This window comes from Scyliorhinus torazame, chromosome 5, assembly GCF_047496885.1.
Source record: "Scyliorhinus torazame isolate Kashiwa2021f chromosome 5, sScyTor2.1, whole genome shotgun sequence".
Taxonomy (NCBI): domain Eukaryota; kingdom Metazoa; phylum Chordata; class Chondrichthyes; order Carcharhiniformes; family Scyliorhinidae; genus Scyliorhinus; species Scyliorhinus torazame.
In genome coordinates, this window is record NC_092711.1 from 23578592 (window position 1) to 23599814 (window position 21223).

The window sequence follows — 21223 nt, forward strand, 5'->3', positions numbered from 1 at the left end:
TCAGTGTTGTAATTGGGTATCGGGTGCTCCCTCAGTGTTGTAATTGGGTATCGGGTGCTCCCTCAGTGTTGTAATTGGGTATCGGGTGCTCCCTCAGTGTTGTAATTGGGTATTGAATGCTCCCTGAGTGTTGTAATTGGGTATGGGGTGCTCCCTCAGTGTTGTAATTGGGTATCGGGTGCTCCCTCAGTGTTGTAATTGGGTATCGGGTGCTCCCTCAGTGTTGTAATTGGGTATCGGGTGCTCCCTCAGTGTTGTAATTGGGTATCGGGTGCTCCCTCAGTGTTGTAATTGTGTATCGGGTGCTCAGTCAGTGTTGTAATTGTGTATCGGGTGCTCCCTCAGTGTTGTAATTGGGTATCGGGTGCTCCGTCAGTGTTGTAATTGGGTATTGAGTGCTCCCTCAGTGTTGTAATTGGGTATCGGGTGCTCCCTCAGTGTTGTAATTGGGTATCGGGTGCTCCGTCAGTGTTGTAATTGGGTATTGAGTGCTCCCTCAGTGTTGTAATTGGGTATCGGGTGCTCCCTCAGTGTTGTAATTGGGTATCGGGTGCTCCCTCAGTGTTGTAATTGGGTATCGGGTGCTCCCTCAGTGTTGTAATTGGGTATCGGGTGCTCCCTCAGTGTTGTAATTGGGTATTGAATGCTCCCTCAGTGTTGTAATTGGGTATCGGGTGCTCCCTCAGTGTTGTAATTGGGTATCGGGTGCTCCCTCAGTGTTGTAATTGGGTATCGGGTGCTCCCTCAGTGTTGTAATTGGGTATCGGGTGCTCCCTCAGTGTTGTAATTGTAAAGCAGAGCGGCTGAAAGGGTCGCAGTCCTCAGCAATGGCAGAGAGCTGGATAGACACGATAGGTACAATTGCTCCAGGAGGGACAGAGGTGCAGGAAAGGGGAGTTGCCTTTTTCAGTAAGGGGAGCGTCACGGCAGCAGTCAAGAGATGAAATAACCGAGGAATCATCCAGTGATGTTTTGTGGGTGGAACCAAGGATGGGATGGTGACCTCATTGGGATTGTACCCAAACAGTCAACAGGAATTAGAAGCTGAAATATGCAGGGAGATTGGGGAAACTTGCAGGGTAGGGGGAGTCTGAGGGGGGGAGGGGGGACAGAGGGGGAGATATTGGGGGGGGAGACAGAGGGGGAGAGGGAGACAGAGAGGTAGAGGGTGGGGGGAAGACAGAGGGGGAAGAGGGTGGGGGGGAAGACAGAGGGGGAAAAGGGTACACACCAGTCCTGGAGTGAGCAGGGAGAGTGGGGGAGGGGAAAGTGTCGGATATCTATCAGGATTTGTTGGAGGCGGAGGAGACCCCGGTGGAGGAACTGAAGGGCAAGTGGGAGGAGTTAGGTGGGGAGTTAGAGGCGGGTCTGTGGGCGGATGCCCGCAGGGTTAATTCCTCCTCATCATGTGCCAGGCTCAGCCTAGTACAGTTTAAGGTGGTACACCGGGCACACATGAAGGTGGCGAGGATGAGCAAGTTTTTCGGGGTAGACGATAGATGTGCGAGACGTGCGGGAAGCCCAGCAAACCACGTCCACATGTTTTGGGCATGCCCGAAGCTTAGAGGGTTTTGCTCGAGCAATGTGCTCGACACCCGGTCGGTGCCGAGTCCGGAGGTGGCGATCTTTGGAGTGTCAGAAGATCCCGGAGTACAGGGAGTGAAATAGGCCGACGTTCTGGTCTTTGCCTCCCTGGTAGCCCGGAGACAGATCCTTTTAATGTGGAGGCACTCGGAGCCCCCGAGCGTGGAGACTTGGCTCAGTGACATGGCTGGGTTCCTCAAGCTGGAGAAAATAAAGTTTGCCTTGAGGGGGTCAATGCTGGGGTTCTCTCGGAGGACGCAGCCGTTCGTCGACTTTCTGGGGGCGAATTAAAGTGTCGGCAGAAGCAGCACTCTGAAGGGGGGGGGGGAAGTGCAATATGGTTAAGGGATGTACAGGAGGGGTTGGGTGGGAAATATCTCCTTTACTATGTTGATGGTTATGTTGTTATTGCTTTTGTTATTGTTATCAATAAAAATATATTTTTTTGAAACAACTAAACTGTTGCAGCGTTCGGCCGTGTTTATAAAATGGGTTTTATAAAACAGATTGGGGGCAGTCCCAGGATGTTGCTGTGCCTTTATTATTTCAATAATGCTTTGCTGTAATCAATTTCCAGCTTTCACTTCCCGAGGAGAGTTGATTTTGAAGCTTGGACGACACAAAGAGAATCCTTCCTCGGCGAGGAATCCTCAGACAGGAGTTCGAACCTGAGAGAAACAGAATAAATGTCAATGTGTCTTTGTCCGTCATTATTGGGGTTTCATTATTCTGATGGGTACTCAAGTGTTGGGCTCTTTTGTTTTTTTGGAAGCGGGGGGGGGTGGGGGGGGGAGGGTGCAGGAGTCTCAGTGTCTCTGGGGGGCGGGGGGGGGTGCAGGAGTCTCAGTGTCTCTGGGGGGCGGGGGGGGTGCAGGAGTCTCAGTGTCTCTGGGGGGGGCGGGGGTGGGGGGGGAGAGGCAGGAGTCAGTGTCTCTGGGGGGAGTGGGAGACCGGTGACATTTTCACACTGAGGGTTGGGTGAGTTATTCCAGTGAACAAGATGTCGTGTGGGAGCAGGAGGGAGCGCAGCCTCAGGTGATTAAGGAGGTGGAGTGTGGGAACAGGAGGGAGCGCAGCCTCAGGTGATTAAGGAGGTGGAGTGTGGGAGCAGGAGGGAGCGCAGCCTCAGGTGATTAAGGAGGTGGAGTGTGGGAACAGGAGGGAGCGCAGCCTCAGGTGATTAAGGAGGTGGAGTGTGGGAACAGGAGGGAGCGCAGCCTCAGGTGGTTAAGGAGGTGGAGTGTGGGAGCAGGAGGGAGCGCAGCCTCAGGTGATTAAGGAGGTGGAGTGTGGGAACAGGAGGGAGCGCAGCCTCAGGTGATTAAGGAGGTGGAGTGTGGGAGCAGGAGGGAGCGCAGCCTCAGGTGATTAAGGAGGTGGAGTGTGGGAGCAGGAGGGAGCGCAGCCTCAGGTGATTAAGGAGGTGGAGTGTGGGAACAGGAGGGAGCGCAGCCTCAGGTGATTAAGGAGGTGGAGTGTGGGAGCAGGAGGGAGCGCAGCCTCAGGTGATTAAGTAGGTGGAGTGTGGGAACAGGAGGGAGCGCAGCCTCAGGTGATTAAGGAGGTGGAGTGTGGGAACAGGAGGGAGCGCAGCCTCAGGTGATTAAGGAGGTGGAGTGTGGGAGCAGGAGGGAGCGCAGCCTCAGGTGATTAAGGAGGTGGAGTGTGGGAGCAGGAGGGAGCGCAGCCTCAGGTGGTTAAGGAGGTGGAGTGTGGGAGCAGGAGGGAGCACAGCCTCAGGTGATTAAGGAGGTGGAGTGTGGGAGCAGGAGGGAGCGCAGCCTCAGGTGATTAAGGAGGTGGAGTGTGGGAACAGGAGGGAGCGCAGCCTCAGGTGATTAAGGAGGTGGAGTGTGGGAGCAGGAGGGAGCGCAGCCTCAGGTGATTAAGGAGGTGGAGTGTGGGAGCAGGAGGGAGCGCAGCCTCAGGTGATTAAGGAGGTGGAGTGTGGGAGCAGGAGGGAGCGCAGCCTCAGGTGATTAAGGAGGTGGGGAGCAGGAGGGAACACCCCCTCAGGAAGGGATTAAGGAGGTGGGGCAGGAGGGAACGTAGCCTCAGGTGATTAAGGGGCAGGAGGGAACGCAGCCTCAGGAAGGGATTAAGGAGAAGTGGGGAGCAGGAGGGGTCTGGTGTGTTTAATAAATTAAATAGTGGATTTGACCCTTCATTTCATTTAAACTCTCCCCATGTGGGTCAGGGTTTTGTAAGGGGGCGAACGGAACCCCCCCCAGCTCTGTATCTACATTGGCAATAAAATGTGTAAACAACCAACCTGACCCGAGGATTATGTATTTTATCCAGGGGGGATATTTTTGGGGAAGAATGTGTGGGGGGGAGGGGAGTATAATAGGGTTGAAAATATTTGGGGGGGAATATTTGTAGAAAAAAAAAATAACGGGGGGGGCAATTTGAGGGGGGTATAAAATTGGGGGGGGGGGAAATAATTTTTGCCGGGGGGTAATTTGAAGGGGGCGCAATTTGAGGGGGGGCAAATTTGAGGTGGCATAAAATTGGCGGGGAAATAATTTTGGCTGGGGGGCAATTTGAGGGGGGCAAATTTGAGGGGGGGGCAATTTGAGGGGGGCAAATTTGAGGGGGGGCAATTTGAGGGGGGCAAATTTGAGGGGGGGGCAATTTGAGGGGGCATAAAATTGGGGGGGGGAAATAATTTTGGCCGGGGGGGCAAATTTGAGGGGGGAATATTTGTAGAAAAAAAATGAGGGGGGGGAAATAATTTTGCCGGGGGGGGGGGGCAAATTTGAGGTGGCATAAAATTGGGGGGGGGGGGGAAATAATTTTGGCCGGGGGGCAAATTTGAGGGGGGTAATTTGAAGGGGGGGCAATTTGAGGGGGGGCAAATTTGAGGTGGCATAAAATTGGCGGGGAAATAATTTTGGCTGGGGGGCAATTTGAGGGGGCATAAAATTGGGGGGGAAATAATTTTGGCCGGGGGGGGGGCAAATTTGAGGGGGGGGCAATTTGAGGGGGGCAAATTTGAGGGGGGGGCAATTTGAGGGGGGCAAATTTGAGGGGGGGGGGCAATTTGAGGGGGCATAAAATTGGGGGGGAAATAATTTTGGCCGGGGGGGGGGATAAAAATGGCGGGGGGGGGGATAAAATTGGCGGGGGGGGGGGAACAGAACCCAGCAGGAGGGGCAGAATCCAGCAAGGGGGCGGGGGGGGCCGAACCCAGCCGGGGGGGGGGGCAGAGAAAGACAGAGAGAGAAAGAAAGACAGAGAGAGAGAAAGGACAGAGAGAGAGAGAGAAAGAAAGACAGAGAGAGAGAGAAAGAAAGACAGAGAGAGAGAGAGAGAGAAAGAAAGACAGAGAGAGAGAGAGAGAGAAAGAAAGACAGAGAGAGAGAGAGAGAGAAAGAAAGACAGAGAGAGAGAGAAAGAAAGACAGAGAGAGAGAGAGAGAGAGAGAAAGAAAGACAGAGAGAGAGAGAGAGAGAAAGAAAGACAGAGAGAGAGAGAGAGAGAGAGAAAGAAAGACAGAGAGAGAGAGAGAGAGAGAGAGAAAAAAAGACAGAGAGAGAGAGAAAGAAAGACAGAGAGAGAGAGAGAGAGAGAAAGAAAGACAGAGAGAGAGAGAGAGAGACAGAGAGAGAGAAGGCAGAGAGAGAGAAAGGCAGAGAGAGAGAAAGGCAGAGAGAGAGAGAGAGAAAGAAAGACAGAGAGAGAAGGAAAGACAGAGAGAGAGAGAAGGAAAGACAGAGAGAGAGAGAAGGAAAGACAGAGAGAGAGAAGGAAAGACAGAGAGAGAGAGAAGGAAAGACAGAGAGAGAGAAGGAAAGACAGAGAGAGAGAAAGGCAGAGAGAGAGAGAGAAGGAAAGACAGAGAGAGAGAAAGGCAGAGAGAGAGAAAGGCAGAGAGAGAGAAAGGCAGAGAGAGAGAAAGGCAGAGAGAGAGAGAGAGAAAGAAAGACAGAGAGAGAGAAGGAAAGACAGAGAGAGAGAAGGAAAGACAGAGAGAGAGAGAAGGAAAGACAGAGAGAAGGAAAGACAGAGAGAGAGAAAGGCAGAGAGAGAGAGAGAGAAAGAAAGACAGAGAGAGAAGGAAAGACAGAGAGAGAGAGAAGGAAAGACAGAGAGAAGGAAAGACAGAGAGAGAGAAAGGCAGAGAGAGAGAGAAAGGCAGAGAGAGAGAAAGGCAGAGAGAGAGAAAGGCAGAGAGAGAGAAAGGCAGAGAGAGAGAAAGAGAAAGAAAGACAGAGAGAGAAGGAAAGACAGAGAGAGAGAGAAGGAAAGACAGAGAGAAGGAAAGACAGAGAGAGAGAGAAAGAAAGACAGAGAGAGAGAAGGAAAGACAGAGAGAGAGAGAAGGAAAGACAGAGAGAAGGAAGGAAAGACAGAGAGAGAGAAGGAAAGACAGAGAGAGAGAAGGAAAGACAGAGAGAGAGAGAAGGAAAGACAGAGAGAGAGAAGGAAAGACAGAGAGAGAGAAAGGCAGAGAGAGAGAAGGAAAGACAGAGAGAGAGAAAGGCAGAGAGAGAGAGAAAGGCAGAGAGAGAGAAAGGCAGAGAGAGAGAGAGAGAAAGAAAGACAGAGAGAGAAGGAAAGACAGAGAGAGAGAGAAGGAAAGACAGAGAGAAGGAAAGACAGAGAGAGAGAGAAGGAAAGACAGAGAGAAGGAAAGACAGAGAGAGAGAAAGGCAGAGAGAGAGAGAAAGGCAGAGAGAGAGAAAGGCAGAGAGAGAGAAAGGCAGAGAGAGAGAAAGAGAAAGAAAGACAGAGAGAGAAGGAAAGACAGAGAGAGAGAGAAGGAAAGACAGAGAGAGAGAAGGAAAGACAGAGAGAGAGAAAGGCAGAGAGAGAGAGAGAGAAAGAAAGACAGAGAGAGAGAAGGAAAGACAGAGAGAGAGAGAAAGAAAGACAGAGAGAGAGAAGGAAAGACAGAGAGAGAGAGAAGGAAAGACAGAGAGAAGGAAAGACAGAGAGAGAGAAGGAAAGACAGAGAGAGAGAAGGAAAGACAGAGAGAGAAGGAAAGACAGAGAGAGAGAAAGGCAGAGAGAGAGAGAGAGAAAGAAAGACAGAGAGAGAAGGAAAGACAGAGAGAGAGAGAAAGAAAGACAGAGAGAGAGAAGGAAAGACAGAGAGAGAGAGAAGGAAAGACAGAGAGAAGGAAAGACAGAGAGAGAGAAGGAAAGACAGAGAGAGAGAAGGAAAGACAGAGAGAGAAGGAAAGACAGAGAGAGAGAAAGGCAGAGAGAGAGAGAGAGAAAGAAAGACAGAGAGAGAGAAGGAAAGACAGAGAGAGAGAGAAGGAAAGACAGAGAGAAGGAAAGACAGAGAGAGAGAAAGACAGAGAGAGAGAAAGGCAGAGAGAGAGAAAGGCAGAGAGAGAGAAAGGCAGAGAGCGAGAAAGGCAGAGAGAGAGAAAGGCAGAGAGAGAGAAAGGCAGAGAGAGCGAGAGAGAAAGAAAGACAGAGAGAGAAGGAAAGACAGAGAGAGAGAGAAGGAAAGACAGAGAGAGAGAAGGAAAGACAGAGAGAGAAGGAAAGACAGAGAGAGAGAAAGGCAGAGAGAGAGAAAGGCAGAGAGCGAGAAAGACAGAGAGAGAGAAAGACAGAGAGAGAGAAAGGCAGAGAGAGAAAGACAGAGAGAGAGAAAGAAGGACAGAGAGAAAGAAGGACAGAGAGAGAGAAAGGACAGAGAGAGAGAAAGGAGGACAGAGAGAGAGAAAGAAGGACAGAGAGAGAGAAAGAAGGACAGAGAGAAAGAAGGACAGAGAGAAAGAAGGACAGAGAGAGAGAAAGAAGGACAGAGAGAGAGAAAGGACAGAGAGAGAGAAAGGACAGAGAGAGAGAAAGAAGGATAGAGAGAGAGAAAGAAGGACAGAGAGAAAGAAAGGACAGAGAGAGAGAAAGAAGGACAGAGAGAGAGACAGAGACAGAAAGACAGAGAGAGAGACAGAGACAAAGACAGAGAGAGAGACAGAGACAAAGACAGAGAGAGAGACAGAGACGGTGAGAAAGTCAGCGTGGAGAAAAGCTGGATCGTACATCATAATGCAATTAAAGACAGAGATTGAAACAGGAAAAAGTCAGGGAGAGAGAGAGATTGGGTGGAATGCAGTGAGAGAGAGAGAGTGGATTGAAAAGAGACAGAGTCAATAGCAGAATGAGGCAGGAATCAAAGAGACAGAAATTGGAGTTTCATACTCACCTTTCCACGTGATCTCCATGGCTTGATTCACCCTCAGCTCAGCCTCGGTGGTGGGGAGAGAGATCTCAGTCAGGAGTGTACTGTGGGGTGTAAAATATCAGAGCTGGGACTCCATGCTCACACACACATTCACACACACAGAGCGAAGACACCTATACTTACCAAGTCCACATGGTGAAGAGAGAGAAAATGGATCCCTACTCTTTAAATACCCCAAATGAGTCACAAAAAGAATCCCCACCTCCCCACTAATGATACCCAACCAGCTCACGGTTACCCTCACCTGAACACACCTCCTCCAGGTCTGGGCCAGACCAAGAGAAACCTCAGAGATTGGGAGGGTGTGTTGTCAACCCCTGCTCAATGGATTATCCCAGGGCTGTGTGTCTCTCTCTCTCTTGCCCCTCACCTCAGCACCTCAGCCACAATGCAGATTCCAATGAACACCATCTCCAACTGGCCATTGCAGCTTGATCATCTTCGACTACAGAAGGTACAGCCAATCCTGATTTGCTGCTTTATGTTAAGTTTCCACAGACATCCATTTCTTCCAAACACTCTTGCTGCTTTTACAGCGGGAGCTCACGTGTGTCTGTGTGTGTGTGTGTCCCTGTGTGTGTGCATTTAGGCAATCGCTACAGTTTAGAGCTGGAAAACGTTACACATTTCAGAATCTTAACACTCGCTGAGCAACGGGGAGAGATCTGATGCTTAAACAAGTAGCCTCAGAGAGAGACAGGAGGCTCAGCTCTCTGTAAACTGTACCTCACACACACAGCTCCTGTGTCACAGGCAATCCAGGCTCAGCTCTCTGTAAACTGTACCTCACACACACAGCTCCTGTGTCACAGGCAATCCAGGCTCAGCTCTCTGTAAACTGTACCCCTCACACACTCAGCTCCTGTGTCACAGGCAATCCAGGCCCAGCTCTCTGTAAACTGTACCCCACACACACTCAGCTCCTGTGTCACAGGCAATCCAGGCTCAGCTCCCTGTAAACTGTAAACTGTACCCCACACACACTCAGCTCCTGTGTCACAGGCAATCCAGGCTCAGCTCTCTGTAAACTGTAAACTGTACCCCACACACACTCAGCTCCTGTGTCACAGGCAATCCAGGCCCAGCTCTCTGTAAACTGTACCCCACACACTCAGCTACGCAACAACTCCTGTGTCACAGGCAATCCAGGCTCAGCTCTCTGTAAACTGTATCCCGCACTCACACTCAGCTACACAACAACTCCTGTGTCACAGGCAATCCAGGCCCAGCTCTCTATAAACTGTACCCCACTCACACTCAGCTCCTGTGTCACAGGCAATCCAGGCCCAGCTCTCTGTAAACTGTACCCCCCACACACACTCAGCTACACAACAACTCCTGTGTCACAGGCAATCCAGGCCCAGCTCTCTATAAAATGTACCCCACTCACACTCAGCTCCTGTGTCACAGGCAATCCAGGCCCAGCTCTCTGTAAACTGTACCCCCCACACACACTCAGCTACACAACAACTCCTGTGTCACAGGCAATCCAGGCCCAGCTCTCTATAAACTGTACCCCCCACACACACTCAGCTACACAACAGCTCCTGTGTCACAGGCAATCCAGGCCCAGCTCTCTATAAACTGTACCCCCCACACACACTCAGCTACACAACAGCTCCTGTGTCACAGGCAATCCAGGCTCAGCTCTCTGTAAACTGTACCCCACACACACTCAGCTACACAACAACTCCTGTGTCACAGGCAATCCAGGCTCAGCTCTCTGTAAACTGTATCCCACACACACACTCAGCTACACAACAACTCCTGTGTCACAGGCAATCCAGGCCCAGCTCTCTATAAACTGTACCCCACTCACACTCAGCTCCTGTGTCACAGGCAATCCAGGCCCAGCTCTCTGTAAACTGCACCCCCCACACACACTCAGCTACACAACAACTCCTGTGCCACAGGCAATCCAGGCTCAGCTCTCTGTAAACTACCCCACACACACACTCAGCTACACAACAACTCCTGTGTCACAGGCAATCCAGGCTCAGCTCTCTATAAACTGTACCCCACACACACACTCAGCTACACAACAACTCCTGTGTCACTCGCAATCCAGGCTCAGCTCTCTGTAAACTGTATCCCGCACTCACTCATCTACACAACAACTCCAGTGCCACAGGCAATCCAGGCCCAGCTCTCTGTAAACTACCCCACACACACTCTCAGCTACACAACAGCTCCTGTGTCACAGGCAATCCAGGCCCAGCTCTCTGTAAACTACCCCACACGCACACTCAGCTACACAACACCTCCTGTGTGACTCGCAATCCAGGCGACTCATTTGAAAAGTAAAAATGAAAATCGCTTACTGAAACAAGTAGGCTTCAATGTCCTGTTTGGGGAGGCTGGTACGGGAATTGAACCGTGCTGCTGGCCTGCCTTGGTCTGCATTCAAAGCCAGCGATTTAGCCCTGAAATCTGTGAGGCTTTATTCCATGACGATCACATTGCCCCGAAAGTTCGCTCCATGTGAATATAGTGTGTGCGGCACTGCAAGGGACTCCAATACACTGACCCATTGGTTCGGTTAACAACCTTCATTTACTACCCAACATTCTCCCATGTGTGCTGTGTGACACACAGACTGGCAGCTCTCCGTCCACAGCAACTTGCAGCCACCTCCCGGAGACTTTGGCAGCGAGTAAACGAGTGTCAGCTCCACTCAGCTTCTGGTGTCTTTGGAGTTTGATTTGAAAATGTTATATCCCTCACTTCCCTGCCTCCCAGACTGTGTGCTGACAGCTCGGATATGTGTGGACCCCTGTCACTGTGGCAAAGTCACTCTGCTGGACTCTCCCGGTGGGAGAGTCATCCTCACTGATTTCCATTTAAACATGCTGCTGCGAACATAACTCAGTAGAAACAGAGTCTTCAGCCCTCTGATCAGGAGCTGGGCTGGTCACACACACCCTCAATATACTCACAGACACCGCAGCAGGAGACAGGACTCTAACCTGCCTTTTATTGGAAGAAGTCTTACAACACCTCTTCATTCACCTGAGGAAGGAGCAGCGCTCCGAAAGCTAGTGAATCAAAACAAACCTGTTGGACTTTAACCTGGTGTTGTTAGACTTCTCACTGAGCCCAGGACAGTCCCAAACCGGCATCTCCACATCAGGGCTGCTTTCTATTATTCATTGTTCCACAGGTTACAGTCCCCTCTGTTTGGGACAGGGACAGCATTTTATAATCCATCCCTACTTGCTGCTGGCTATGGTTAGAATATCACACTCACAGATCTTCATCGACACCCAGTCACACAAACATATTCACACACACACACACACACAGCCACACACAAGCACTCACACACACATACATACGCTCACGTGCACTGCTCACGTGCTGGCCAGGCACATACATTTTCACACACACATGCAGTCATATCCTCGCATACGCAGATGGACACAAGCTCTCACACACTCACTTACACACACTCACATCAATCTTCACACACAAGCGCTCACACACAGACTTACACACTCGCACATGCTCACGTACCTTACCCACATTTGCTGATTACTATTACATTAAAGCTGACTTTCACTTGAATCAATTTCTTCCAAAAGTTCTGATGCTTTTACAAATGGAGCTAACATTTGCAAGCCGACCTATTTGTTGTGTGTGGGGGCGAGTGTGTGTGTCTGGGTTACATGTTTAGTCCGTCCACAGACATTACCGGCAGAAACCTTTACACATTTCAGAATCATAAACAACTCGGTGGCAAGAGATTCAGAAGATCAAATGCTGCATTTTTCTGCCTCTGACAAGCAGCTTTGCAGAGGCACAGAGAGAGAGAGAGAGAGAGAGACCGTCTGGTGGGGAATGTCTGAATCACACACACACCTTTACCAAACTCCACCTAGTGGGGAATGTCTGAATCACACACACCTTTACCAAACTCCACCTAGTGGGGAATGTCTGAATCACACACACCTTTACCAAACTCCACCTAGTGGGGAATGTCTGAATCACACACACCTTTACCAATCTCCACCTAGTGGGGAATGTCTCAATCACACACACCTTTACCAAACTCCACCTAGTGGGGAATGTCTGAATCACACACACACCTTTACCAATCTCCACCTAGTGGGGAATGTCTGAATCACACACACCTTTACCAAACTCCACCTAGTGGGGAATGTCTGAATCACACACACCTTTACCAATCTCCACCTAGTGGGGAATGTCTGAATCACACACACACACCTTTACCAAACTCCCCCTAGTGGGGAATGTCTGAATCACACACACACCTTTACCAAACTCCACCTAGTGGGGAATGTCTGAATCACACACACACACCTTTACCAATCTCCACCTAGTGGGGAATGTCTGAATCACACACACACCTTTACCAAACTCCACCTAGTGGGGAATGTCTGAATCACACACACACCTTTACCAAACTCCACCTAGTGGGGAATGTCTGAATCACACACACCTTTACCAAACTCCACCTAGTGGGGAATGTCTGTATCACACACACACCTTTACCAATCTCCACCTAGTGGGGAATGTCTGAATCACACACACACCTTTACCAAACTCCACCTAGTGGGGAATGTCTGAATCACACACACACCTTTACCAATCTCCACCTAGTGGGGAATGTCTGAATCACACACACACCTTTACCAAACTCCACCTAGTGGGGAATGTCTGAATCACACACATACCTTTACCAAACTCCACCTAGTGGGGAATGTCTGAATCACACACACCTTTACCAAACTCCACCTGCTGCCCAAGAAGGGGGATCTCCGCCGACTTAAGACCTGGCGACCGGTCTCCCTCCTCAGCACGGACTATAAATTCTTAGCCAAGGTGCTGTCTTTACGCCTTGGCCCCGAGCTGGACCACATGATCCACCCTGACCAGTCCTACACAGTCCCGGACCGCACAATCTACACAATATCCCCCTGGCCCGGGACATTATTCACTTTACCCAGAGGACTGGTATGTCGAGCGCCTCCCTGTCTCTTGACCAGGAGAAGGCGTTCGACAGGGTGGGGCCCGGGGATTTGCTCGGGACTCTGCGAGCTGTCGGGTTCGGGTGGTATTTTGTGGCCCGGATCCGGTTACTGTCCGCCGCCTCGGAGAGTCTGATTAAGGTTAACGGGTCCCTGACGGCGCCCCTTCGCTTTGGGAGAGGAGTGCGTCAGGGCTGCCCCCTGTCCGGTCAACATTATTCCCTCTGCGTGGGGCCTTTCCTGTGCCTCCTGCGGAGGGGGTTCACGGGGCTGGTTCTACGCGAGCCGGACGGGGGGGTGGTCCTCTCGGCGGACGCTGATGCCGTGTTCCTCATGGTCACTGACCCCGGGGACCCCCGGAGGATGCGAGAGAGCCAAGCTGTCTACTCCGCCGCGTCCTCCCCACGGATCAACTGGGCCAAATGTTCCGGACTCCTGGTCGGTCCGTGGCAGGTGGACCCCCTTCAGGAGGAGCTCGGGCCCTTCAGCTGGAGTCGGACCAACAGCCTCTACCTGGGAATCCATCTTTGCCCGGCAGAGGGAGCCTGGCCGGCGAACGGGCAGGAGCTGGAGACCAAGGTCACCGCTGGCCTGGGACGCTGGACAGGACGGCTCCGAGTGCTGTCCCACAGGGGCCGAGTTCTCGTCATAAACCAGCTGATCGCCTCCATGCTGTGGTCCCGGCTGGTCACTGACTCCCCCCCCTGGCTTTGTCCCACCATCCAGAGAGCCCGGCTTCGGTTCCTCTGGGACAATCGACTGCACGGGGTCGCTGCGGAGGTCTGGAGTCTCCCGATGGCGGAGGGCGGTCAGGCGCTGGTGTGCCTCCGCACCCAGACTGCCACTTTCCACCCTCAGACTCTGCAGCGTTACCTGTACGCTGAGCCTCCTCCACGGTGGGGCCCTGGCGACGGATTTCTCCCCCCAGGGGCTCGGCCTGAACTACGACGTGCAGCTCCTGTCTGTGGACCAGCAGGGTCTTCGGAACTCTCTGTTGGCGCTGCCCGTCTTGTACCAGGACCTCCTCAAAGTCTGGAACACGGTCTCCAGGCGCCGCAGCTCTCCCCCGTCAGGAGTGGCGGCTGTCGTAAGGGAGCCGCTGCTCAGGAATCCGCACCTCCGCCAATCTCCATTCGGGTGGCTGGCGGAGCGGAGGGCGGTGGGTGCCGTGGGAAGGGCTGGGTGGCGGAGGGCCGGGCTGTGGGTGCCGTGGGCAGGGCTGGGTGGCGGAGGGCGGTGGGTGCCGTGGGCAGGGCTGGGTGGCGGAGGGCCGGGCTGTGGGTGCCGTGGACAGGGCTGGGTGGGGGAGGGCCGGGCTGTGGGTGCCGTGGGAAGGGCTGGGTGGGGGAGGGCGGTGGGTGCCGTGGGAAGGTCTGGGTGGGGCCGGGCTGTGGGTGCCGTGGGAAGGGCTGGGTGGGGGAGGGCCGGGCTGTGGGTGCCGTGGGAAGGGCTGGGTGGCGGAGGGCTGTGGGTGCCGTGGGAAGGGCTGGGTGGGGGAGGGCGGTGGGTGCCGTGGGAAGGGCTGGGTGGCGGAGCGGAGGGCGGTGGGTGCCGTGGGCAGGGCTGGGTGGCGGAGGGCTGTGGGTGCCGTGGGAAGGGCTGGGTGGGGGAGGGCGGTGGGTGCCGTGGCAGGGCTGGGTGGCGGAGGGCTGTGGGTGCCGTGGGCAGAGCTGGGTGGCGGAGGGCTGTGGGTGCCGTGGGAAGGGCTGGGTGGGGAGGGCTGTGGGTGCCGTGGGAAGGGCTGGGTGGGGAGGGCTGTGGGTGCCGGGGGAAGGGCTGGGTGGCGGAGGGCTGTGGGTGCCGTGGGCAGGGCTGGGTGGCGGAGGGCTGTGGGTGCCGTGGGCAGGGCTGGGTGGCGGAGGGCTGTGGGTGCCGTGGGCAGGGCTGGGTGGGGGAGGGCCGGGCTGTGGGTGCCGTGGGAAGGGCTGGGTGGCGGAGGGCCGGGCTGTGGGTGCCGTGGGAAGGGCTGGGTGGCGGAGGGCCGGGCTGTGGGTGCCGTGGGAAGGGCTGGGTGGCGGAGGGCTGTGGGTGCCGTGGGAAGGGCTGGGTGGCGGATGGCCGGGCTGTGGGTGCCGTGGGCAGGGCTGGGTGGCGGAGGGCCGGGCTGTGGGTGCCGTGGGAAGGGCTGGGTGGCGGACGGCCGGGCTGTGGGTGCCGTGGGCAGGGCTGGGTGGGGGAGGGCCGGGCTGGCAGGGCGCGGGGCGGTGTCTGTCCGGCGCCCGGCCAGTGCCATCCAAGGCCTCAAGACGGCTGTTCCCGGCCCCGCGGGCACACTGGAGCGAGAGGCGGCCTGGTTGTGAGGTTGGCATCCCGGCTGAGCGAACCCCTGCTCGGACGGAGTTCCACATCGGTCCCAGGCCCCGGTGCACCCGCCGGGCGCCGGCGCCCCACAGCCGCCTGGTGGAAGTCCCCTCCGGGCCTCTCGGCACCGCGCGGAGGGGTTTCCTGTCCGGCCTGCTCCTGCACACCTTCCACCTCCTTTACCTCGCCCGCCCTCCCCACACGCGTCCGGCTCCCCCCACACAGCCAGCACTGCCAGTGCTCCCACCACACAGCCAACACTGTCAGTGCTCCCACCACACAGCCAGCACTGTCAGTGCTCCCCCACACAGCCAGCACTGTCAGTGCTACCCCCACACAGCCAGGACTGTCAGTACTACCCACACACAGCCAGCACTATCAGTGCTCCCAGCACACAGCCAGCACAGTCAGTGCACCCTCACACAGCCAGCACTGTCAGTGCTCCCCCACACAGCCAGTACTGTCTGTGCTCCGCCACACAGCCAGCACTGTCAGTGCTCCCCCACACAGCCAGCACTGTCAGTGCTCCACCCAGACAGCCAGCACTGCCAGTGCTTCCACCACACAGCCAGCACTGTCAGTGCTCCCCCACACAGCCAGCGCTGTCAGTGCTCCCACCACACAGCAAGCACTGTCAGTGCACCCCCACACAGCCAGCACTGTCAGTGCTCCCCCACACAGCCAGCACTGTCAGTGCTCCCCACACAGCCAGCACTGTCAGTGCTCCCCACACAGCCAGCACTGTCAATGCTCCCCCCACAGAGCCAGCACTGTCGGTGCTCCCACCACACAGCCAGCACTTTCGATGCTCCCACCGCACAGCCTACACTGTCAGTGCTCCCCACACAGCCAGCACTGTCAGTGCTCCCCACACAGCCAGCACTGTCAATGCTCCCCCACAGAGCCAGCACTGTCGGTGCTCCCACCACACAGCCAGCACTTTCGGTGCTCCCACCACACAGCCAGCACTGTCAGTGCTCCCACCACACAGCCAGCACTGTCAGTGCTCCCCCACACAGCCAGCACTGTCAGTGCTCCCACACACACAACCAGAACTGTCAGTGCTCCCACCACACAGCCAGCACTGTCAGTGCTCCTCCCACACAGCTAGCACTGTCAGTGCTTCCACCACACAGCCAGCACTGTCAGTGCTCCTCCCACACAGCCAGCACTGTCAGTGCTCCCACCACACAGCCAGCACTGTCAGTGCTCCTCCCACACAGCTAGCACTGTCAATGCTTCCACCACACAGCCAGCACTGTCAGTGCTCCTCCCACACAGCTAGCACTGTCAGTGCTTCCACCACACAACCAGCACTGTCAGTGCTCCCACCACACAGCCAGCACTGTCAGTGCTCCCACCACACAGCCAGCGCTGTCAGTGCTCCCACCACACAGCCAGCACTGTCAGTGCTCCCCCACACAGCCAGCACTGTCAGCGCTCCCACCACACAGCCAGCGCTGTCAGTGCTCCCACCACACAGCCAGCACTGTCAGTGCTCCCACCACACAGCCAGCACTGTCAATGCACCCACCACACAGCCAGCACTGTCAGTGCTCCCCCACACAGCCAGCACTGTCAGTGCTCCCCCCACACAACCAGCACTGTCAGTGCTCCCCCCACACAGACAGCACTGTCAGTGCTCCCCCACACAGCCAGCACTGTCAGTGCTCCCCCAACACAGCCAGCACTGTCAGTGCTCCCTATACACAGCCAGCACTGTCAGTGCCCCCCACACAGCCAGCAGTGTCAGTGCTCCCACCACAGTGCCAGCACTGTCAGTGCCCCCCCACACAGCCAGCACTGTCAGTGCTCCCCGCACAGCCAGCACTGTCAGTGCTCCCCCATACAGCCAGCACTGTCAGTGTTCCCCACACAGCCAGCACTGTCAGTGCTCCCCACACAGCCAGCACTGTTAATGCTCCCCCACACAGCAAGCACTGTCAGTGCTCCCACCACACAGCCAGCACTGTCAGTGCTCACACCACACAGCCAGCACTGTCAGTGCTTCCACCACACAGCCAGCACTGTCAGTGCTCCCACACACAGCCAGCACTGTCAGTGCTCCCCCACACAGCCAGCACTGTCAGTGCTCCTCCACACAGCCAGCACTGTCAGTGCTCCCACCACACAGTCTGCACTGTCAGTGCTCCCACCACACAGCCAGCACTGTCAGTGCTCCCCCCACACAGCCAGCACTGTCAGTGCTTCCACCACACAGCCAGCACTGTCAGTGCTCCCCCACACAGCCAGCACTGTCAGTGCTCCCCCACACAGCCAGCACTGTCAGTGCTCCCCACACAGCCAACCCTGTCAGTGCTCCCCCACACAGACAGCACTGTCAGTGCTCCAACCACACAGCCAGCACTGTCAATGCTCCCCCCACACAGCCAGCACTGTCAGTGCTCCCCCACACAGCCAGCACTGTCTGTCCTCCCCACACAGCCAGCACTGTCAGTGCTCACCCCACACAGCCAGCACTGTCAGTGCTCCCCACACAGCCAGCACTGTCAGTGCTCCTCCCAAACAGCCAGCACTGTCAGTGCTACCACCACAACCAGCACTGTCAGTGCACCCCCTACACAGCCAGCACTGTCAGTGCTCCCTCCACACAGCCAGCACTGTCAGTGCTCCCACCACACAGCCAGCACTGTCAGTGCTCCCCCACACAGCCAGCACTGTCAGTGCTCCCCACACACAGACAGCACTGTCAGTGCTCCCCCACACAGCCAGCACTGTCAGTGCTCCCACCACACAGCCAGCACTGTCAGTGCTCCCCCCACACAGCCAGCACTGTCAGTGCTCCCACCACACAGCCAGCACTGTCAGTGCTCCCACCACACAGCCAGCATTGTCAGTGCTCCCCCACACAGCCGGCACTGTCAGTGCTTCCCCCACACAGCCAGCACTGTCAGTGCTCCCCCCACACAGCCAGCACTGTCAGTGCTCCCACCACACAGCCAGCACTGTCAGTGCCCCCCACACAGCCGGCACTGTCAGTGCTTCCCCCACACAGCCAGCACTGTCAGTGCTCCCCCCACACAGCCAGCACTGTCAGTGCTCCCACCACACAGCCAGCACTGTCAGTGCTCCCACCACACAGCCAGCATTGTCAGTGCTCCCCCACACAGCCAGCACTGTCAGTGCTCCCACCACACAGCCAGCACTGTCAGTGCTCCCCCCACACAGCCAGCACTGTCAGTGCTCCCACCACACAGCCAGCACTGTCAGTGCTCCCACCACACAGCCAGCATTGTCAGTGCTCCCACACACAGCCAGCACTGTCAGTGCTCCCACCACACAGCCAGCACTGTCAGTGCTCCCACCACACAGCCAGCACTGTCAGTGCTCCCACCACACAGCCAGCACTGTCAGTGCTCCTCACGCACCAGACCCAGCTCCTGATTGGCTCATAGGCTGTCAGTCAGCGGTTGGAGCTGCTGATTGGATGAGAGGCTGTCAGTCAGCGCCAGGAGCTACTGATTGGCTGAGAGACTGTCAGTCAGCGGCTGGAGCTCCTGATTGGCTGAGAGACTGTCAGTCAGCGCCAGGAGCTACTGATTGGCTCATAGGCTGTCAGTCAGCGGTTGGAGCTGCTGATTGGATGAGAGGCTGTCAGTCAGCGCCAGGAGCTACTGATTGGCTGAGAGACTGTCAGTCAGCGGCTGGAGCTCCTGATTGGCTGAGAGGCTGTCGGTCAGCGGCTGGAGCTCCTGATTGGCTGAGAGACTGTCAGTCAGCGGCTGGAGTTCCTGATTGGCTGAGAGGCTGTCAGTCAGCGGTTGGGGCTCCTGATTGGCTGAGAGACTGTTTGTCAGCGGCTGGAGCTCCTGATTGGCTGAGAGACTGTTAGTAGCGGCTGGAGCTCCTGATTGGCTGAGAGACTGTTAGTCAGCGGCTGGAGCTGCTGATTGGATGAGAGGCTGTCAGTCAGCGCCAGGAGCTATTGATTGGCTAAGCGTCTGTGAGTCAGCGGTTGGAGCTCCTGATAGGCTGAGAGGCTGTCAGTCAGCGGCTGGAGCTCCTGATTGGCTGAGAGACTGTCAGTCAGCGGCTGGAGCTCCTGATTGGCTGAGAGACTGTCAGTCAGCGGCTGGAGCTCCTGATTGGCTGAGATGGTTTCAGTCAGCGGCTGGAGCTCCTGATTGGCTGAGGGGTTTTCAGTCCGTTTTATTTTCTCATTAATTTAATAATTGATGTAACCGAATATTTCACCCCGACCTTGATCTGCTCCCTGAACCTGGACTGAGTCACCACATAAATAAATGTGTTTGTGCAGCAATTTAAATCCCGCAGCATATATCCGACTATTTGTAAATTATATTGAGGAAGGGTGAGGTAATATAATCCTCTCACATAGATATAGAAAAATTTAATAACAGACACGGTCCAGAGGAGGATGAAAGTTCCGGAGATGCTGAAGAGTAAAATCATTGACTTCCTTCTGCTCTCCATCTCTGGGTCGCTGCGATTGTCTCCCTGACTCTGGGCCCTCAGTGCCTTCCGGACCCGACTGCTGAGTAAAATGTGTCTGACTGTCAGAGCGTTGGTCAACAGGATTGAGAAGAACGGCACCAATGGGGTTACAACCTGAGCAAACCAGAGATACCCACCCCATCCCGGGTCAGTGAAAACGCTGCTCTTTGTGACGCAGTCCCACTGGACATTGTCGATTATCCTCCCAGGTTCCAATGTAAAGTACCAGGAGATGTTTTTCACACAGAGCAGGAGGCCGCTTGTGGACAGAACCACAGCCGCAGTTTTACCGGTGCAATATTTACTTTTCAGTTTCTGGCAGCAAATGGCCACAAATCGATCAAAGGAGAAAGTGAGGGTGAACCAGACAGAACAGTCCGTGGCTGCATAGAGCAGGACACCGTTAACACGACACACAGGGGTGAGGAACAGGAAACTCCGGGGGAAATAATAACCACTGATCATGTTCAGTATGGGACGAGTGATAATAAACAGCAGATCCGCCGTTGCCATGGCCACCAGGTAGCGAGTGGTGCAGGTAGAGAGGCCACACTTCCCCCGACACAGAATCGCAATTCCCAGTATATTAACTGTCAGAGAGAGAAAGGTGAGACGCGGGAAATTACTGGGTAATGAATCTCCCTGTCTGAACCAGGACACAATTGCAGCATCAATATAATGGACAGTGGGTGGGTGGGGGTGCTGGGAGAGGAGTGGGCACAGAGATTAACATTGCAGAGAGGGGAGTAGGAAATGTAACTCCAGTGTTAAAGGTGGGGAATGGGGGGAAAGTGTGAATTGCAGCCCTGTCAGTTTGATGGCAGTGGTAGGAAAATGTTTATAATTCAGAGACCTTTGGGAGAGGTTACATTTCTCATTTAGTCTGATTTACAGGATTCACTCAGGCCGGCCAGGTTTCCCAAACCGGATACAAACATACCCGAGATTGTCATCCCAGCTCAATTATTGGACCACACCCCGGATTGGACCATTCCCTGGACTGGATTTCTGATGGGGTTGGACCCCACTCCTAGTTTATTTGAATACTCCACGATCAATGGGAAAAATAAAACAAACGCAGGACCTTCCCACTTCATAACCATGGGAGGAATAGAAATATAGAATGTACAGTGCAAAAGGAGGCCATTCGGCCCATCGAGTCTGCACCGGCCCTTGGAAAGAGAAAACTAGTTCAGCCCACCCCATCCCCATAACCCAGTGACCCCATCAAAATTGTTTGGAAACTAAACACAATTTATCTTGGCCAATCCACCTAACCCGCACATCTTTGGACTGTGGGAGGAAACCGGAGCACCCGGAGGAAACCCACGCAGATACGGGGAGGATGTGCAGACTCTGCACAGACAGTCACCCAAGCCGGGAATCGAACCTGGGACCCTGGAGCTGTGAATTAACTGTGCCAACCAGTGTGCTACCGTGCAGCCCAGCCTGTCCAGAATAGAGTCTATCCATTCTCCAGAACATCCCGAGGGATCATCCCTCCCAGGTTTAGTCATTCGTAAAGCACCCGCTCCCGGGAATCCCCCATTGCCATGTCTCGAACATCCCAACATCACTGTTCCCAGGAATCCATCCTCTCCCTGTTTGGAAAGAATCCCTGCCAAGCTTTTCTCAGGAGTATTCCCGCTCCGGCATTGGACATTCC

General features: G+C 54.8%; 1 long non-coding RNA gene across 1 annotated transcript; it reads right to left on the bottom strand.

Moving 5' to 3' along the window:
• Positions 1-2041: 2041 nt before the first annotated feature.
• On the bottom strand, positions 2042-7909 carry LOC140422633 (uncharacterized). Its single transcript, XR_011947528.1, has 2 exons — positions 7754-7909; positions 2042-2252 (listed from the first exon to the last, which is right to left on the bottom strand). It is a non-coding gene; the product is annotated as an uncharacterized lncRNA (long non-coding RNA).
• Between the last annotated feature and the right edge of the window lie 13314 nt (positions 7910-21223).